We start from the raw sequence: 19878 nt of genomic DNA, 5'->3' as shown, positions 1-19878 counted from the left end.
AGAGGCACAGACTGTGTAGAAAAGTATGTAGACGAATATTGTCATGGCTGTGGACTTTGGGGGCAAATTTCTTAAACGAGACTCAAATGACAGAAAGCATAAAGGGAAAATTGCAGAGTTAGAGGGGTTAACTGGCCTGATGGATGGCCATCAGCGGGGGAAAGATGTTTTCAGAGCCTAAATCGATCAGGAATTCATCTCCTAAAGAATTCTTGCAGAATGGTTTGAAAATGATGAGGGTTCTCTCTCCCTCCCCCGCCCCCACCCCATGAAACCCTGGTCAAAGGATAGAGGCAGTTCATACAAGGAGAAACTTGAATTGCCAATAAGCATATGAAGAGCTACTCATTGCACTGGTAATCAGAGACATGTACATTTCAACGACAACCCCATCCACTTTAAAATCATCAGAATGATAAAACTGAAATTTTTATTACTATTAAGTACCAAAAGGGACTTGGGGTATGAGGGACTGCTGGTGAGTGGGTAATACCCCACATTTCTGCACCTCACTCCTGGTGTAGACTCCTAGAGACAGACTTGTACCAACTTGTGGTGAAATCTCTCCTTTGCTGGTGTGCAAGCAAAGACCTGTGGTCAGGGTATTGATCAAAACAACAGAAGAGATAGAAAGCAGGCAGCAGCCATGATTAGATTTAAATATGACAGCAAGGATGCATTTTACAAACAGAGCTGGATGAGGAGAGTAAGACAATGGATTTGTAGCACACTGACTTTTGTAAATCAAACATGCATCCACAAAGCCATACCAGATATAATTCAAGGATATTCATATATTTGGATAGAGAGGGAGTAGAGGTGGGTAGAAGCGGGGATGGGAGTGGAACTGAGGTCATAGGAGGGGACACAGTGAGACTGAGGATGGGCTCGTAAGGATCCATGTGGCAAAATGAATACAGATCTGAGAATGTGCAGTTCAAAATGCCTTTTTGAATTGCAGAAAAGCCAGGGAGTCGGTGGCTCATGCTTGTAATTATAGCTTCTCGGAAGCTGAGATCTGAGGATTGCGGTTCAAATCCAACCTGGGCAAGAAAGTTGATGTAAGTCTTATCTCCAATTAACCAGCAGAAAGCTGGAAGTGGAACTGTAGTTCAAGTAGTAAAGCACCACCAGCCAGTGGTGAAGTTAAGGACTGAACCCAGGCATAAAGCTCAAGTATCAGCATGAGAGACAGACAGAGAGAGGAAGAGAGAGAGAGAGAGAGAGAGAGAGAGAGAGAGAGAGAGAGAGAGAGAGAGAGAGAGAGAGAGAGAGAGAGAGAGAGAGAGAGAGAGAGAGAGGCAGACAGACAGATAGACAGAGACAGAGGGAGGGAGAGGGAGACAGAAAGGGGGAGAGAAATTCAAGCTGGAATTTGAGTGAGCAAGCTGTTTGCTTATATGGTAGGAATTCTGAGGTATTCTGTTTAATGGCTATATAATAAATCATGGATAAAGTTCAATTCTTCATTACTTGCAATAGATGCCTTGCTGAACACATGTCTCAACTGTGAGAACCCCAGACTTAAGAGCCACAGCAGGGGCTGCTCAGGCCCTGTCTTGGCTCCCCATAGTCCCACAAGTGAAATGAACCCTAGAAACCAAAGGGAGGCAACCTCAATATGTAAGATGCAATGAGGACAAAGAATTGGGAAGGGTTGTAAATGCCATCACACAAAGACAGGGTCCAAATACCCCTTTATTCATATTTTATTTCCTCATCTAATATTTAAAGTCTTTCCCCTTGTATTTGTGGAATGGAAAGCACAAAACAAAATGGTTCTAACATTATTTCCCTAATTCCCACAGTCCAACCGCTCCACACCCATCTTGAAATCGCCCATACAAACGAGCAGAAGACAAAATCCTTTGCAGGATTCTGAAGTGCAAGGTGCAAAGGAACACCGAGAAGCACTTGCATTTTTGCAAAACTGTGCAACTAGAAAGGGGGCTGTCCTCCAGCCTGCCAACTAGAGGCCAAGGACGGGCTTGTGGAGAGCCCTCCCTCCCCCTCCCTCTTCCCCCTTCTATCTCTTCTTCTCCTCCTCCCTCCCTCTTTTTCTCGCTCATTCCTCCCCCTCTACATATTTGTACCATACTCACTGGTCAGTTTTCTCAGAGATGCTTGAGTGTATTTTCTAATTTTCCCTTGCTCCAAAGTAACCTATTACTCAAGCCCATCTCAGTGAAATCTTTTCTTTTTGTCCTGGGGTGTTATGCAGTCAGCAGTGAACTTCTTTTGCTGGTACCCAAGGCACACAGGGAAATACTCACATCCCTTACTGATACTTTTTTTCCCTTACTGATACCTTATCTGGCACACAAGCAGATGTGCTTTTGGATTTCTTGTTATTAGCACAATTGCTTAGCACTCTGGGCAGCCTTTGCTTCTAGCTTGGAATCTAATAGCTCCGGCTATTATTTATTTACCATTTGTTATTTTCAAAGGCATAATTCTTGGGCTATATATTTGCTTTACCCATTGGTTTTGGGGATTCACTTGACATGATAAATCCTGTGGATGTACACTGTTGCAGTGGCTCATATCTGTAATACTAGCTGCTTGGGGAATGGAGATTTCTAATCACTATTTGAGGTGAGCCACTGTAAAAAAGTTAGCAAGACCTCATCTCAATGAGTAAAATCCATGGTGGGTTCTGTCTATAATCCCAGCTAGACAAGCAATATAAATAGGAGGCTCACAATCTGAGTACAGTGCTAGGCAAAAGTAGAAGACTTACCTGAAAGCAAAAAGAGCTAGAGGCGTGGCTCAAGTGGAATACCTACCAAGCAGATGTGTGGTTCTGAGTTTAAACTCCAGAACTACAAATAAATAAACAACAACAAGAACAACAACAAAACCCTGAAAATATTTCCTGCCTTGAGGCAGGAATGTGTGTAGCTCTTCGGGACAATGTTGGCAGCAGGCGGTTACTCCTTGTACCTACAGACACAAGCGAGCATCGCTAATAGCCAGACTTAGCTTTGGAGGAAGAGGACCAGGGTCCTGGGTGTGCTCTGTGTGTCTCCCCAGGGCTTCCTACCATTTGCAGACCATTATCTCATTAGTTCTCAAAATACCCCAGTGAGGAAGAGAGGAAGGAAGATGCTAATGGAGTAATGAAATGAGAGAGAGAGAGAGAGAGAGAGAGAGAGAGAGAGAGAGAGAGAGAGAGAGGGCGCATACTTTGCTAATGCAACCATCACTGCTCCTCCCTGGCTCTCATCCCTAGGCCTAGATGCAGAAACAGAGACACAGGAAGCAGAAAGGGCAGCTTCAGGATCTCTGAGGGTGGGTTGGGAAGGCCGCCACTGTTGCTGTACAGGAATGCCTACCTAAGGGCTAGCTCACTCAAGATAACACCAACCTTTGATTTCTAAGCCGGCCCTGGGTGTGGGGAGCCGGGAAGGGAAATGTGCTGAGAAGAGGGATGGGCACCCAGCCAAGATAAAGCCAGAGACAACGATGGCGTTCAGAAGTGGCTCTCGGGGTTCAGTGGGCTCTTGTGCCGACTCAGTGCTTGTTGATAAGTACCATTCGATTTGTCTCACATCTTTAAAGATGCACACAGCACATATTAAACTGACCCCATTTGGTCTTAATTCATTAAGGTTTTTTTTTCTCCCCAGAGCCTTTGAGGTTATTTCTTAAAGAATTACTTTGGTAATGACTTTCAACGTTAAACAGCAGATCTGGTTAACAGTGTGGGCCTGCTTACTCGCAAGGATTTTGAGAGTCACCTATTGGGAATAGAAATCATGGTGTCCACCACACTATGGGTGACATCCTCTCTGGGAGGCACCCAATGTCTCCTGACTCAGTTTTTATGGTCTTTGTGTACCAGTCTCCTGAGCCCAGGAATCTTTTTCTTTTGAGGAAGTTGGGACTGAGCTACAGACTGCCTGGTTAGGTATAGGTCAGAGAATAAATCTGTAACTCTGGGATTGCAGGCGTGTGTGTGTGTGTGTGTGCGTGTGTGTGTGTGTGTGTGTGTGTGTGTGTGTGTGTGTGTGTGTGTGTGTGTGTGATTTATAACATTCCACTGGGCATCCCACCTGGAAAGGTCAATGCTTCCTTGCAACAGAAAAGACACAGGTGCTTTTGTTTCCATCAAAGAACCCCTCCATTCCACACTTGGGAAATAGTGAGAAGGAATGCACAGAATGTATCTGTTCCTTCCTCATTCAACAAGATTCAAAAGACCCTTCTAGGAAGGTGCTCATAGACATGTCAACAATGTCTGGGTGCGGGGTGGTGATACAAGGAGATGTAGAAGGTGTAAGTTTCTCATAAGTGTAGGAATGTTCAATGAGTTTAGACAATTAAAATTCCAGAGGACATCCATAGGGCCTAAGTTCTAGGTGAACCTGGCAGGGGTGGCATTCCATGGAGATACATGATTGGCCCATGCATTCGTTTCAGTGGACCAATAGAATAATGAGCAGACTAGGCACACCTCCGTGTGATCAGTGGGTAAAGACACAGCCTGTGGAGCCATCGGCCTGAGATGTGATCCTAGCTCTGTGATAGGTTTGCTTCTTCTGTGATCCCGGAACCATGTCTTCGCTTCCCTTGGCTTCAGAGCCCTCATCAGGAAGATAGAAATAATCAACAATTGACCCTGCCCGAAAGGGCTGTTGGGAGAATAAAGTTCTTAGAAAATTACTGGCAAAAAAAAAAAATTTAAAAAATCAACACTCGGCAAGATTTCATTAAGATTATTACTCACAAAGGTCTTTTTAGAAAAACAAAAAAGCACACTCCTGACTTCTAATGTACAGCTTTCCTGGCTCTGGTCAGTTCTCCAGTGAGCTCACTGAACTGCACACTGGTCTCCCCCAAACTGAGAAGTGAGGAGCAAATCACCATTTTAAACCTGGTCTGCTGTGCAAAAGAGGAAAGTGGCCATGTTATCCACCAGGGCTCTCCACAGATGGGAGGAGGAAGCCTGGGTAAAACCATTGGGAACGTGAAGATCAAGAGGGCAGGAGGCAAGACATGTCCACGGTTCATGGGATGCCTTCGAGATCCTTCACTCTGCCCACAGGGACGAGCTCCCAGAAACGACCGGGTCCCTGCAGCCACAGCGGGTTCTGAGGAGGAGGAAACTTGCAACTATTTAAAGAGGCCAGAGTAGCCATGGACTTGAGCTCAGGTATTACAAAGGCTTTCACAGAAAATGAAGAAAAAGCATGCAACCAAGAATGGTTACAAGAGATGGTACCAGAACGTGGAAGTGAAGAATAAAGGGAGATGTGCAGTCCACTTCGAAAGACAATGGAAGGGACGTAACCATGTTCCAGCCCAGGAGATGGAGGCAGGAGAGGAAGGCCAGAGGTCGCCAGGAGAAGTGTAGCTAGATGCTATAGGATCCTGGGTTGGTGAGCTTGCTGTCTATCTTAGACAAGAACTGGTCATGGAGGGGTTAACTGGAGGACATCCTGGAGACAAGGTGGTGGTCATGAGCCTGAGGTGTGGGTTGACAAGGACCAAACCACCTCAGCTGGGCCTAGATTTCTCCTTTTCCCTGGTGCTCTGGGGTGCAGGGTCCTCAGAGGGCCAATGGGCTGGGCTGTGGATTGGTCCTCGGTACTGATTGGGTGGGAAGTACAGAGAGTTCCCAGAGGACCTCAGCCTAGTGCCCCAGTCAATGAAGTATCCCCAAGGAGGGGTATTAAGATTGTGAGCAGCTCAGGAATGGGGGGAGTGGAGCGTTCGTCAGGGGAGCTCAGGGATGTAAGGAAAAGCTGGGCCAGCTGGGAAGTAGAAGGTAGGGGGCGGGAGTTGGGGGTCTGACCCACGGAGTGGAAGTTGATGCTGAAAAATCAAGGAAATTCCCAAGGGGGACTGGAGGGACATCAAGAGCTGGAGAGATGAGAGGTGCCCAGAAAGAAAACGGGGGGGGGGGGGCTGAGAAACACTCAGACGCTAGAGCAAGCCTGATGGAGGAGGCTGGAGGCAGGGGTCAAAGGTGAGCCCTGGGTTTCTGTCTTGAGCAGCTGGTAGTGATGGAGCAGGACTGGAGAGCGCCCCATCACGGAGCTGAGGAGCAGGGGAGGAGGAGCGCCGGAGAGGGAGAAGATGAGGTCGTGCGGGGACAGCTTCGCTCACGCAGCTTCTTTAAATGTAGCCTCCTTAAAATATGCCCTTCCACTTATGGGCTGGGGAAGCACCTGCTGGTCCCCCAACACCCACGGAGCCGGAGCCTTGCTTTGCAGCCCTAGATAGAAGCCCTAGTCCTCACTGTGCACCCCTATTTGTCCTTACGACCTTCATCACCCCCCGGTTCTCCCCCAGGACCTTCCATCCCCCTCCACAATGCAGGATCTTATCTATGTGTCTGTCATCATATGCGTGTTTTATAGAAATTACATGGTCATGACCACCAGGTGTTCCCACTAGTGCCTTTCCACACATTCAACATACTTAGCAGATTTCAGGCCCTGGACTATCAAAGGCCTCTATGAAGGTTTGTTAGGGGATGTGAACGATGTATAATGTTGTTCAGACATTGTAACATAACTAAGGACAGGGTTGGCAACTTTGTTTTTTCTGTGAAGGCCAACATAGTAAACGCTTTCCGCCTTGCAGGCTGTGGGGTTCTGTCACAATCAAAGACCAGGCCCTGTCCACAGATGCCAAGTCAACCAGCGACAGCCCGGAAACAAGTAGCATGGCTGGCTCACAAGCAACCTTGATTTATGGAGACTGAAATGTGAGCCGCATGCAGTTTTCATGCCATGAAATAGTCTCCTTAAAATGTAAAACGTTTTTTGTTTTTTACATTTAAAATGGTGAGAAACCATTCTTAGCTGGCAGACTGTTCTAGAACAAAGTTTCAGAGGTGATGGCTGACCATCGCTGTCAGACTTATGCTCTGGACAGCAGCTTGGAACCCAGGTGGAGATAATTTTGGACTCCTAGAACCTCCAACCCCACCCTCACCCCCCAACCAGGCTAGAAATGGGGCACGAGTCAGTAGAGGGCTGCTCTGACTGGAGATTGCCGGGGGTCCAGGCAGTATCTGCTGGGACGTGGGGGTGGGGGATGGGGGGAGGACATCTCCAGGACGGGGAGCATGGGGGTGAGTGGGATACTAGGTAACCTCCGCCATCCTTTTCTCTGCTTCCTAACATTCCACACAGTAGCTTCCTGGGTGTGGGAAACACAAGAGCAGAACTGATCGGAGGGAAGGTCATTCAGAATTAGTAAAAAGGTCTGAGTTATAAAACGGTTTATAAGAAATGATGCCTCATTGCGCTCAAGGACATTGGGCAATCAAAGGAACCCTTAACAAAGGCTGTCAATAATCCATTTGAATTGCACTTTGTATTTTTCAAAGTGCTTTCCAGTACATTATCTCCATTGATCTACCCAGGCACCCTAGGAGGTAGACAAATCCTTGTACCAGCAAAGTCAGAGCTCATAGTGTAGGCTGAGCCTGGGATCACCCTCAAAGCCCCTATACCCTAGTAAAAATTCTTTATAATTGACATGCAAGGCATGTTACAGAGCTCGTTTTGAAACTTCTTTAGATTTGCATGAAGAACACGCTGCTTATTTATGTATTTGCAGGATCTGAACTCAGGGCGTCTTGCTTGCTAGGCAGGCCCATGAGCCACACCCCAAACCCTTATTTACTACTTTTGAGACTGGATCTCACTGTGTCCCACAGGTTGGCCTAGAACTCTGAATCTGCCTCTGCCTCTCAAGTGCTGGTATTATAGGAATACATCTCCACACCCAGCTTTTTTATCTGTGTGAAGCTGCTCAAGACCTGGCCACATTCCCAGATGTGCATGTAGGATTCGTTGCATGGTACTATTAAATGTAGCAAGAGTTCATTGTAAGTTCTTCCCAGAGCTGAAGTATCAGACATAGATCTGGAATCCTAAATTCTTCATTCTGGCAAATGCATCATTGAGGGAAATTAGATGAACAACTTTGATAGCAGAGGAAATCTCCTCCAATTACCTCCTAGTGATTTCCTGACTATCCAAGAGCATGTGGCTTGGGGGACACAGAAGCAGCCAGCCGGCAAGCCCTAGTGATTTGGGGATGAGTTTGTTCCCCCTTCCTCTTAGCTTGGGACTCTCATCAGTATTTTCCTGCCAAATTGGTCCTTGGCACACCTAAGGAGCCTTGGCAAACTTTGTTAATTTCCCAAGAGCAACTTCCTGGTTCTTAATTAGGCCTTTTATTCCTAGATGTCTATATTTAACTGTGCTCTGTTAGCTCTGACCCCTTTTGGACACTGCCAAGAACTTCAGGGAGGTGGCAGTTGAGTCTAGACAGAGCAATTATTCAGATAACTAAACTCCCCCAGCCCCATTCTTAAAAGTGAGACCCGAGGAGGAACCATTTGGCCGTCCAGTGAGGCCTTCCAGAACTCATTAAATAACTGCTCTGTGGGTTCCTTCATTTTGCCCAGGGAGGCAGAGAGTGAACATTAACCCACAGAGAGCTTCACGGTAGAGGATCGAGGGGGAAGGGAACTGAAAGAAAAGCTAGAAAGGCTCTGGGCAATGCAAGGAAACTGAAAAGCTAGAAAGGCTCTGGGCAATGCAAGGAAACTGCAAGTGTCCATTCTACCTTTGTTTGTGAAAAGGAAAACTTGAGGCTGGGCACTGGTGGTTCACACCTGGAATCCCAGCTGCTTAGGAGGCCGAGATTAGGAGGACTGCTGTATGAGGCCAAAAGAAAAGTCATCAAGGCTCCACCTCAACAAATAAAAGCTGAGTGTGATGGTACATGCGTCTCATCCCAGCAACCTGATCCCTAGGTTGTCTGGCCTGAGGTCCAGGCTGGCCTGGACATCAATGTAAACCCCTATCCAAAAATCACTAAAGCAAAAAGTACTAAGGGCATGGTGCAAATGGTAGGGTGCTTGACTAGCAAGCACAAGGCCCTGAGTTCAAATCCCAGGACTGCCAAAAAATACTGAAAATAATGTGTCTACTGCAGGAGAAATGGTGTTGTGTTCATGGAGTGGGATACAGTATAGTGGAGTAAAAAAGAATGAATGGGAGTTAAAGGCACCACCGCGGATACATCTCAAAACCTACCACTGAGCCCCAGAGCAAGCTTCACAGGAGTCTAATAGGGTGAAAACACTTGCAAAGTTGTAAAACCTAATGATCATTATGCTGCATATTGTTTATGGGTCACATATATGTGGTGTAAGCATTTTTCAAACGTAAGGTAATCAAAAAGCAACCCAACATCCCTTTCCCCCCACCCCGCTTCTTAATGGGAAAAACAAAAAATGAAATTCATGAGAATGTCCCGCATGAAGTTCAGGATAGTGATTGCTTTTGGGGAAAGGGGGAGGGAGGGAATCTTGGGAGGGCTAAATGTTTACAGTTGAGTCTGCACAGTTAAGTTTTTAAAAGCTGGATGGTAATTCAGAAGGAGTTTCCTATGCTATTATTAATGATGGTTAGTATGCCTGGAATGGTTCATTTGACAAGGCATAGAGGAGGGGGTCTGGAAGGAGATCTGGGAGTACCATTTGTTGGGGAATGGGTTGAGGAATGACAGGAAAAGTCTCAAGAAGAGAGAGTGCTACTGTTTGAAACTTGAACGTCTCAGAGACCCAGGTGTTGAAGGCCTGGATGCCCAGTCTATGGCACTGTTGGGAGGTGATGGAACCGTTGGTGAAAGAAGTTAGGAAGTGTTCACGAAGGTGACATTGGGACTCCAGACCCTTTCTCTTCCACTTCCTCAGCCATGAGGTGAGTAGCTTGGTCTATCACAGGCTCCTAGCAGTGAACTGCTGCCTTACCAGGGGCCCAAAAGCACCTGTGCCTACCAACCATGGACCAAAACCTCTGGGCGCTGGTGGCTCATGCCTATAATCCTAGCTACTCAGGAGGCTGAGATCTGAGGATCGCAGCTTGAAGCCAGCCTGGGCAGGAAAAGCTTTGACGCTCTTATCTCCAATGAACCACCAGAAAGCTGAAAGTAGAGCTGTGGCTCAAAGTGGTAGAGCGCTAGTCATGAGTGGAAAAAGCTCAGGGACAGAGCCCAGGCTCTGAGTTAAAGCCCCATCATGGATGAAAAACAAAAACAAGAACAGAAAAACAAAACAAAACAAAAATCCTTTGAAAATGTGAGCTGAGATAAACCTTTGCTCTTTTTAAGCTGATACCTCAGGCATTTTGTAACAATAATGGAAAGCTGATTGATACAGGGTGGCTATGACTTCTCAATTCTCTTTGAACTGTTATCCAATGACCTTCCCATGGAGACAAAAATGCATTTGGGGTCAGCACAGGTAGGACTTCACAGAACAAGGTTTTGGAGTCAACTGAGCCTCTTTCAGAGCTGAGTAATTTGTCGTGAGCTCTCACCTCTCCTGGTGCTTAGCCCCTTCCTCTCAAATGGAAGGTCCTCCCACGTCTCGAGGAAGTGCATCTGATTTATTCCTTCAATCATCTTAGGAGGTCCTGGAAGGCAGCCATGCTGTAGAGTTAGCCCCTCAGGTGGTGCTGTGTCTGGGCAAGCAGCCGGCCCTTGGGCTCAAATGCCGGCATGAGGGGAGAACACAGGACAAGGGAAGGCTTATAAATATTGGACAGAGCTATGCTGAAAGTTTGCTTCTATAACCTTGGTATCTTGCACATAACTCTGGAGGTATACCCCAGAGGTAATTGGTCAAGAATTTCCTGTTTGCTTTTTCAATCGTCTATTATGGAAAAATTTGAAATATATAAAATTAGATCTGATGACTCATCCTTTTGGAAGTATCCATTACTCAGCCCCACCATCTGTAAACCACTCCCAACCACTCTCCTTTATTTCTCTTCCTTTGAAGGAAACCTCAGATACAAGGTGGCATGTCAGGGTTCTGCAGAAAAACAGAGCCAATAGGCTGTATCTAGCGATGGACTGACCAATCCGTTTATTATTAGGAAATGCGTCATGCAGTTGTAAGGGCCGGGACTTTGCAGAGTTGACTGACATTGCAGTTTTGAGGCACAACTACCTCCTCTAGACCTTGGTCTTTGGTTTTAAGGCTTTCACCTGATTGGACAAGACCCAGCCACATTATGAAAGATGATTTGTTTTATTTCGTTGTCTGATTTAAATGTGGATTACACTGGAAAACTTCCCCCTGCAGTAATATCTACACTGCTGTTTGACCAAACTCTGGGCACACAGCCTAGTCAAGTAGACACACAAAATTAACCACCACAAGCTGTCTTATTAGTAAATACTTCAGCATATGCATTTAAAATAAGGACTCTTTTTCAAACATCAGATATTCAATAAAATTAATGTTTAGCTTTCCAATTGTCTCATTTATGGCATAGTTTTACATTTGTTTATTTTAATTAGGATCCATACCTTAGGATTAAATACACTAAAAATATATCTTTTAAGGTACAGAGTCCCCCAACATTTCTGTCTTGCAAGTAATTTAAGAATATAGGGCTGGGAAGGTGGCTTAGTGGTAGAGTGCTTGCCTAGCGTGCATGAAGCCCTGAGTTTGATTCCTCAGTACCACATAAACAGAGAATGCTGGAAGTGGTAGAGTTCTAACCTTGAGCAAAAGAAGCTCAGGGACAGTGCCCAGGCCCTGAGTCAAAGCCCCAGGACTGGCAAAAAGAAAAAAAAGAGTATATTGCTGAGCACCAGTGCTCATGCCTATAATCCTAGCTACTTATGAGGCTGAGATTTAAGGATCACAGTTCAAAGCCAGCCAAGGCAGGAAAGCCCATGAGATTCTTATCTTCAATAAAGTACTCAAAAAAGCTGGAAGTGGTGCTGTGGCTGAAGTGGTAGAGTGCTAGCCTTGAGCAAAAGAAGCTCAGGGACAGTGCCCAGGCTGAGTACAAGCCCTAGGACTGGTAAAAAAAACAAAACAAAAAATTGGAATGTATTATTTGTTAGATGCTAATGGCTCACACTTATAATCCTAGCTACTCAGGAAGCTGAGATCTTGATATTTGAAACCAGCCCAAGCAGGAAAAATCTTTGAGACTCTTATCTTTGATAAAATACCACCAAAGAAACAGAAAAAGCCAGAAGTGGAGCTGTGGCTCAAGTGGTAGAGTAGTATGGATTTTTTTCCTCTTCATTTTAATTTTTAAAAATATTTCATTAGCATAGATAGATTAGTTGAACAAAAGGGATTTAGTGTGATATTTCCATATGTGCATAAACTGTACTTTGATCAAATTCATTCCCAGTATTACTTTCTCATCACCTCTCTGTGCTTTCAAAATAACTCAGCAGGCTCCTTTCTCCTATCTTCATACACGTGTTTAAAGCACTTTGACCCTATTCACTCACTCCTACTCCACACTCAAGTCTTAGAGTTGCTGGCTACATTTTCTGTGTCTCTGCCCCTGTTTCTTTGTCCTCTGTTTTCTGTGAACTCAGATTCAGAGACTTAGCCTGATATATAAAAAGATGTTTGTTTGCATGATTCTAAGGGCCACTGCAGGATTCATTATTTGCAAACAGAATCCACTTGACTTAACCTGTCCTACACCTAACAGGACACTTCTAAAATAATTGTTTTCAATCCCCAGTTAATATGCCAACACTCAAGTCAACGCCAGTGTCTCAAGCTTGTAATCCTGGTTACTTAGCAGGCTGAGATCTGAGGATCAAAGCCAAGCTTAGACAGATAAATCCAGAAGGTTCTTATCTCCACTTCAAACAAAAAGCTGGAACTGGAGGCATGGCTGGAGTGGTAGAAGGCTGGCCATGAGCAAAGCCAACTAAGAGCTCAAGGTCCTGAGTTCAAGCCCAAGTCTTACCCTAAAATTGTAAGTATTCCCCAGAGAAGGAAAAACCTACTAGATATTCTTTCCTGATTGAATGCTTTGTAGGGCAAGAAAACAAAGCATCTCTTCCCTACCCTTCACAACTCTATAAAAAAAGAAATCAGCAAGAGAATGTGTGACACATTTATTTAGCAAAGCTTTAGGAGACCAGCAACCTTTGGAAGAGAAGACTGGAAGGCCCAGAGATGACCGTACCTTTAAAGCAGAAGGAAGAAGTAGGTCTTCCTTCTTCTTGGGTCAGGCGCTGGCCATCTTTTCACATGAAGCTCTTATGACTTAGTTTCAGGAGAAATAGGTGAAGAATTCCTTTTTTATGGATAGCTCTCATGAAGAAGGTCAGCGGATGATCTTCAAGGTGCCATTTGGGGGTGTGCTGTCCTGTATGCTTCATAATCCTATCCTCATCCCCTTTCTGGAAGTGGAGGAAGAAAAAGAAATGGGGTGTATGTGTGTGGGGGGAATGCATAGGTAGCAGGCCTCTGAGTCCTAGCGTGGGCTCATGTGGGCACATGGGAGGTGCAGAATCAGGGGAGCTGGGGCTCTTTGCCAAAGCCCCCTTCACTCTCAGCGTTTACAGCACTATGGTCACTCTAGTGATTTCAGGCCATTATTTCATTTTGCTCTGATAGCAACCCTGGAAGCGAGTATCCTGGATAGCCATTTGAAAGCTGAGCGCACCCAGCTCATCCAGGTGGAAGTGCTCTGGCAATGGCCACTGGCTAATTAGTGCCCGCCCCCAGACTCCTCCCCACAACCCTGGCTTCTTGCTCTTGCCACTAACATGGCTGTGGCATCCCTGCACCCCTGTGTCCCTTCCATTACTGTCAGCTTGACAGAGGAGATGAGCGATGAGTCCCTGCATGGGTGGTCGCTAGCTGGTGTCTCCTGGGCCTGGACATATTCTGGGGCTGGTGCCCAGACTTGAGAGCGTAGTGAGGGATTGGCCTGTCCTGTGGCCTCTAAGTAACAAGAGTTGTTTGTTTGTTTGTTCATTTGCTCCTGTTTTTTTTTTCTTCCCCTCTTTTCCCTTCTCTGGGAAAGAAGATGAGAGAACATTATCTCTGCAACTCAGCCTGCTGATGAGACAGAAAAGATGCCCAGGACTGCTGCCGAATGCTCACAAGGCAGCAGGATTTGTAAACCAAGCTTATCTATTGAACAGGTGGAATTGTAAGGTTAGGGCTGAGCACCAGCGGTTCACAGCTCTAATCCTAGCTACTCAGGAGGCTGAGGTCTGAGGATTTTGGTTTAAAGTCAGCACCAGCAGGGAAATCTGTGAGATTCTTACCTTCAATTAACCAGCAAAAAGCTGGAAGTGGAGCTGTGATTCAAGTGGTAGAGCACCAAGCCTTGACTGAGAAAGCTAAGGGACAGTATCCAGGCCCTGAGTTCAAGCCCCAGTGCTGGCCTGTGTGTGTGTGCGCGCACACACACACACACACACACACACACACACACACACCCTATTGTAAAGCTAATAAAGAGGAAGAAAAGAAGAGGAGGAAGAGGAGAGAGGTCATTTTCAAGAATTTCTCCATTCTAACTTGGATGATAATGAATGCCTCTCGCTGCGTGTTACTTGTCCAAACAACAGAATCAGGTCTTCCCAGTTGGTGGTGGTCCTGGTTCCAGATGCTGGATACGCTTCTCCCTGTTTGATTTGCTTCTTCCCTGGGCTTGCAAAACCTGTGAGAGGATGCAGGAGAGACCCAGGTCAATCTCTCCTCCTCAGATTCAGAGTTAGTTTGAAGTCCCTCAATTTGCAGCATTAACCTACAGGACTGTGCACCCCGGAGCCAGCACGACAGCCGGCCGAGCCTTATTAACTTACAATTTCAGCATTTTCTTCCACTAGCCTCTTTGAGAACACAGCCATGAACCTTGGTGGGGAAGCTCTTTCTTTTAAAGTGAGAAGGGGAAGATGGGAACTGGCAAAGGTAATTGAGACAGAAGAAGGAGAAAGAAACCAACTGTAATATATAAACAATTCCAACCTTAATACAGAGATCACTTAGGGCTGCAACTCTCTCTCTCTGTCTCTCTCTTTCTGCCTTCCCCTCCCCCGTGTCCACATGTGTGCACACACACACACACACACACACACACACACACACACACACACACACACACACACACCCCTAGGTGTCTAAAAACTTCATTATTTAGAAAAATGTATTTTTGTTGTTGTTTTTCTGGTACTGGGTTTGAACTCAGAACCTGGGAATTACCCTTGGCTTTTTAGCTTAAGGCTGTGGTTCTATCACTTGAGCCACAGCTCCACTCTGACTTCTTGCTGACTAATTAAAGAGTCTCATGAACTTTTCTAACCAAGCTGGCCTTAAATTGTACTCCTCAGATCTCAGCCTTCTGAGTAGCTAGGATTACAGGTGTGGGCCACTAGCGCCCTGCTTAGAAAAAAAAAGTGTATTTTATAGGCAAATTTCAATAGATAAGACAAATTCTAAAATGGAAGTGTGTGAAACCAGTTGAAGCACTACGAGCTGTTCATGCAGTCTGTTTGTTCAATGCGGGCATGACTTGGGCCACGGCTTACCTTAAGCAATTTTATACATCTTTAGAAGATAAGTTGAGCTAGGCGCAGACTCTTACACCTGCTCTTTTTTTCTGTTGAGAGAAAGGTGAAGAACCTCCACTATCATTATTTACAATAAAAAAACTGAGGCATCCCTTAAGAAAATGCAACCAGAAAAAAAAGTTAAGTTTCAGAAAGAAGTCATTTGTCTTTAGCTGAATTCTTTGGGGTATGATATGGGTTGCTGCAGACATAAAACTGTCTGGAGTCTGGCTTCGGGGTGTAGAATTATAAAATATTCATAGCATATAATTTTGCATAATTTGTTTAGCTACCAAGATATAATTTAGTTATTTGGTGCATGAATCCATCTGAAAGTTTAAGGAAGAGGAAAACACACTTTATGCAGCTAAATGTAGCTTTGGTGCAGATACAGGTTAAGATGAACACTTTGTAGCTGGGAGCCAGTGGCTCATGCCTGTAATCCTAGCTACTCAGGAGGCTGAGATCTGAGGATTGCAGTTTGAAGCCAGGCAGGACAGGAAAGTCCATGAAATTCTTGTTTCCAGTTGACCAGCAAAAGAAAAAGATGCAAATAGAGCTGTGGCTCAAGTGGTAGAACACTAGCCTTGAGTGGAAAAGTTCAGGGACAGTGTCTAGGCCTTGAGTTCAAGCCAGTATCAGCACACACACACACACACACACACACACACACACACACACACACTGAATACTTTGTGAAGAGACCTGTGTATTGAGTAGATGTGATGGGAAACACATACATGCATGTATTCAATTTATAATAATATCATAATTAATTCATAATACTATTATTACAATTTTCTGAACTCATCCTTTGTGGTAGGCATTCTTTGCTCTGCATGTGATTACATATAAGCCCAATGCAAAGAGTTAAAGAGTCTTTGATTTCCACCGGATGCACTTAGATGATAAAACTCCTTGCTGGTAGGATCGATATGATAACAAACATAATAATTTATTTATTCAGAGCATAGCAATGGCTCACCTCTTTGTCCAGCACTATGCTGAGGTCTAACGGGTACATTTGTCAAAAGTGGTTCATTTCCCTGGGGGAACTACTGTCTAGCTGAGAGAAGATACACAAATAGAAACAACTAGAAAACAAGACATTACTTAAGTAGAGACAAGCTTGCCTGGCCACACCCTTACAGCAAGACACAAAAGAAATGCAAATAAGTGAAGAAGCAGTTGTTCCCCATCTCTGTTGCCAACACCTCAGATAACACTACATTAGGATCATGTTAAAACGCTTGCTTGTATTCAGAACAGTCATGACACATAGGATGCCTATACAGCACGTATATATGTGGATGATGTATGTGATCTAATAAAATCAGCTATTGCTATGGTTAGTAGATCCTTCAAAACAGAAGCTCCTTCTCCCCAACCATTGCCAGGCTTGCTCATGACTCCTCAAGACATATTGGTCCAGGGATGTGTTCTCAGCTGGAGAGGGACTGAGGCCGAGGCCCATTTCTGGCTCTGACCCTGGACTTAGTGAGTTGACAATGCTGTGAGTTGAGTCAGCTTATTGCAGGACCCAAAGTTTAGGAAGGAAAGAAGGCTTTCTTGGAGTCAGGGAGGGAGCAGTAGATTCTACTGTAGTGATCGAGCAGGACGAAGCTCAGAAGTCTCAGTGCGTCTGGGGTGGAGGGCAGGCACTGGCGTGGTGTGGTGTGCACCCTTCGCGTGGTTAGATCTGTTTCTGTACCCACAGCCCTGCAGATCCCACACGCTGCCTGGCTAGAAGGGACAGCTGGCCTATCCGCGCATTAAAAATAGAGACGGCAAAAAAGCATCAAAGAATTCTTGTTCGTAAAAAAAAAAAAACAAGAACTCCACATGTAAGCAAAAGAGATTTCCTTGCGAAATGACTCCCATAAACTATCATTTCATATGCATTTTAAAACCCACCTTTTACAGATTATCATGGTACTACATATTCATGGCAGAAAATTTGAGCTATGCAGAAAAGCAGACCAAAAAATATAAAAAAGCACTCACAATCCCACTGCCCAGAATAACCACACTGAGCCTGCCTCTCGCTTTCTGCCTGCACACTCATGATGGAACACGAAATTTTACATCATTATCCCTGTGCTGCCAGAGACGGACTAGTCCAAGCCTCGCAGCCTCTGCTTATTTTGTTGCCTGGGGCCTGGGCTCCAAGATACATTATTACGTGAGGGGCAGGAGGTAGGGAAGAGAAAAGGAACTGTGCATTCGTGTGGTGCCTTTAATGGCTGGTGACTTGCGTCTCCCTGCTAGGACTAGGGCTATCTGAGGGCTGGATCTAAGCCAGAGGCTGCTGGACACCATCAAGTCTCAGAACTATTTCCAGGCAGTCCCTGGCTGACACCCCGTTGTTGATCCTGGGATGACACGGCTCTTAGTGCCAGAGACCACTGCGGCTCTGCTTGCTGAGGCTGCTGCCTCTCAGCTCCGGCTTTCTGGCCACTGTGAAACTTTAGAATCGGGTCCTGACCCAGTCTTGGTGTGTGTGGAGACCCTCCCTGAGATTTAGATTTCACAAAGCCAGGGCCTGAACTGAAGTCCTTGGCAGTTAGACGTGTGTGTGTGTGTGTGTGTGTGTGTGTGTGTGTGTGTGTGTGTGTGTGTGTGTGTGTGTGTGTGTGTGCTAGTGTACATGGGAACTCAGTTTTACTAGCTCTGGCCTGTTGCCTGGAGTGAATTAAAAGCACCTGCCTGCCCCTCTCCTTGTACAGAAGATGAGATAGGAATGAGATGGAGGTGCCAAGCCCAGAACCAGGGGTCATGAGGGTGACATGATTTCAGAAACCCGGGAGCATCCCAGGTGACACAACTGGGCCACCAAGGCTGCCCAGGCCAGGGTGCTGAGCTCAAGCTTCCAATCCCTCTCAGCTGAGGTCACCATCTGTCCTACAGCCCGGGCCAGGACGTGGCCTGGGATGGAAGCTGCTATGGGCGTCAGCCCGAGTCAGCAATTGTAGGCCTGAGAGCCCAGAGGGCGATGGGAGCAGAGAATCAGAATCAGCCTATTCTTGGCCAGGAGAGAAGTTCTTACCAATCACTTCTGTAAACCTCCTGGCAGAAGATCACACTGCATCTATTGGACGAGTCCAATGCGGCTCAGGGACTCACTCTGCCCCTTAGAATGATGGGAAACTCACCCATGTTAAAGAGACTGTGTTTCTAGGGAGCATTGTCCAGTGTACCCTGGTAGGAGCCCCCAGCAGCCTGCATGGGGGCCCTACCTACAATTGTACAGACAGCACAGCGAGCTCCCTTCCTCCTTCCAGGCCCCAGTCAACTTTCGCCCATGCTGAGAGCTCTCCTGGCAGAGGGACAGAGGTTGAGAAGTAAGGCTGGAGCCACCCCGTCTCTCTTGCATGGCATCTAGGGCCCACATGATTCTGCGAGCAACTCTACCACAGAGCGCTGGAGGGCTTTGCTTTGTGGGAAGCAGAAGCAGAGATGTGGGGTAAAGCTCCAAGCCAGGAGCCAGGCAGGCTCAGAGAGACAGATGTGTTCAACAGACGGGGGCCTCAGCAGCCATACTGGATTCCATTCATGCTAAAATTTCCAGTAATTTCTTTCTCTGCATCCATCTCCATGCTCTGTTCTTTTTCAACTAAGTCATAATTAAGAAATTTTAGGACTTCAGGAGGCTGATTGAGGCAAACTTTCGGTTCCTTTCTTTTCTAGCAAAATAAAATGGTAAAATAATTTAGATATTACCTTATTTGTTTTAGCGCGCCATTTGTAAGTCAACCTTTTGTCCCAAGTCTCCGTGTGTTTTAACCCTTCCCCTTAGAATATAGATTTGGGTCACAATAGGACATTGGCTTCCAGGCAAGCAACCCCCTCCCCTTTTTTTTCTTGAAAACAGAAATAATTGGCAGGTGTAGCATTCAATCAAAACCCATTACCGCAATTAAGGATTTCCCGGGCAGGTCAACTTTCTGTTCTTTTGTAGAAACATTAAATAGCACAAAATTCAGACTTGAAAAATAGGTGTGTACAAATGCTGGCCTGACTCAGAATGGTGAAATGTTTCAGCCTTTTATTTCAATCCCATCAAACTTTACCAAAATCTGACCATGGATGGGAAACCATGGTAATACTGTTCTATAAAGGATCAAGTGGGTTATTTATTTGTTTATTTTTGTGGTACTGGGGATTGAACAGCAAGGCCTTGGGCTTGCTAGGCAAATGCTCTACCACCTGTGTCATGTGCCCTTTCAATTTTTAGCTTGTTTTCAGATAACATCTTTCATTTTTTGCTTGGGCCCAACCGCTCACACTGTGATCCTCCTACCTCTGAGTTAACTAGGATTATAGGCATGCCACGACGATTGGCCAGGCAGGTTAATTTTAATGTGAGGAAGCTCTGTAGACCTTTAGCAGGATTGCAGAATACCTAATTTGGCTGTTCAGAATGTCATCAGAGCTGGAGACAGAGACCATTTACAAGCTGTTTGAGTCATGTTTCAGGTTAAGCTGGTATAAGAGGTCCCACTACAA

This window comes from Dipodomys merriami, unplaced genomic scaffold (assembly GCF_024711535.1).
Source record: "Dipodomys merriami isolate MVZ:Mamm:240054 unplaced genomic scaffold, mDipMer1.0.p SCAF_15, whole genome shotgun sequence".
In the NCBI taxonomy this organism is placed as follows: Eukaryota; Metazoa; Chordata; class Mammalia; order Rodentia; family Heteromyidae; genus Dipodomys; species Dipodomys merriami.
The sequence above is the reverse complement of the archived record's forward strand: the minus strand, read 5'-3'. Positions refer to the sequence as shown.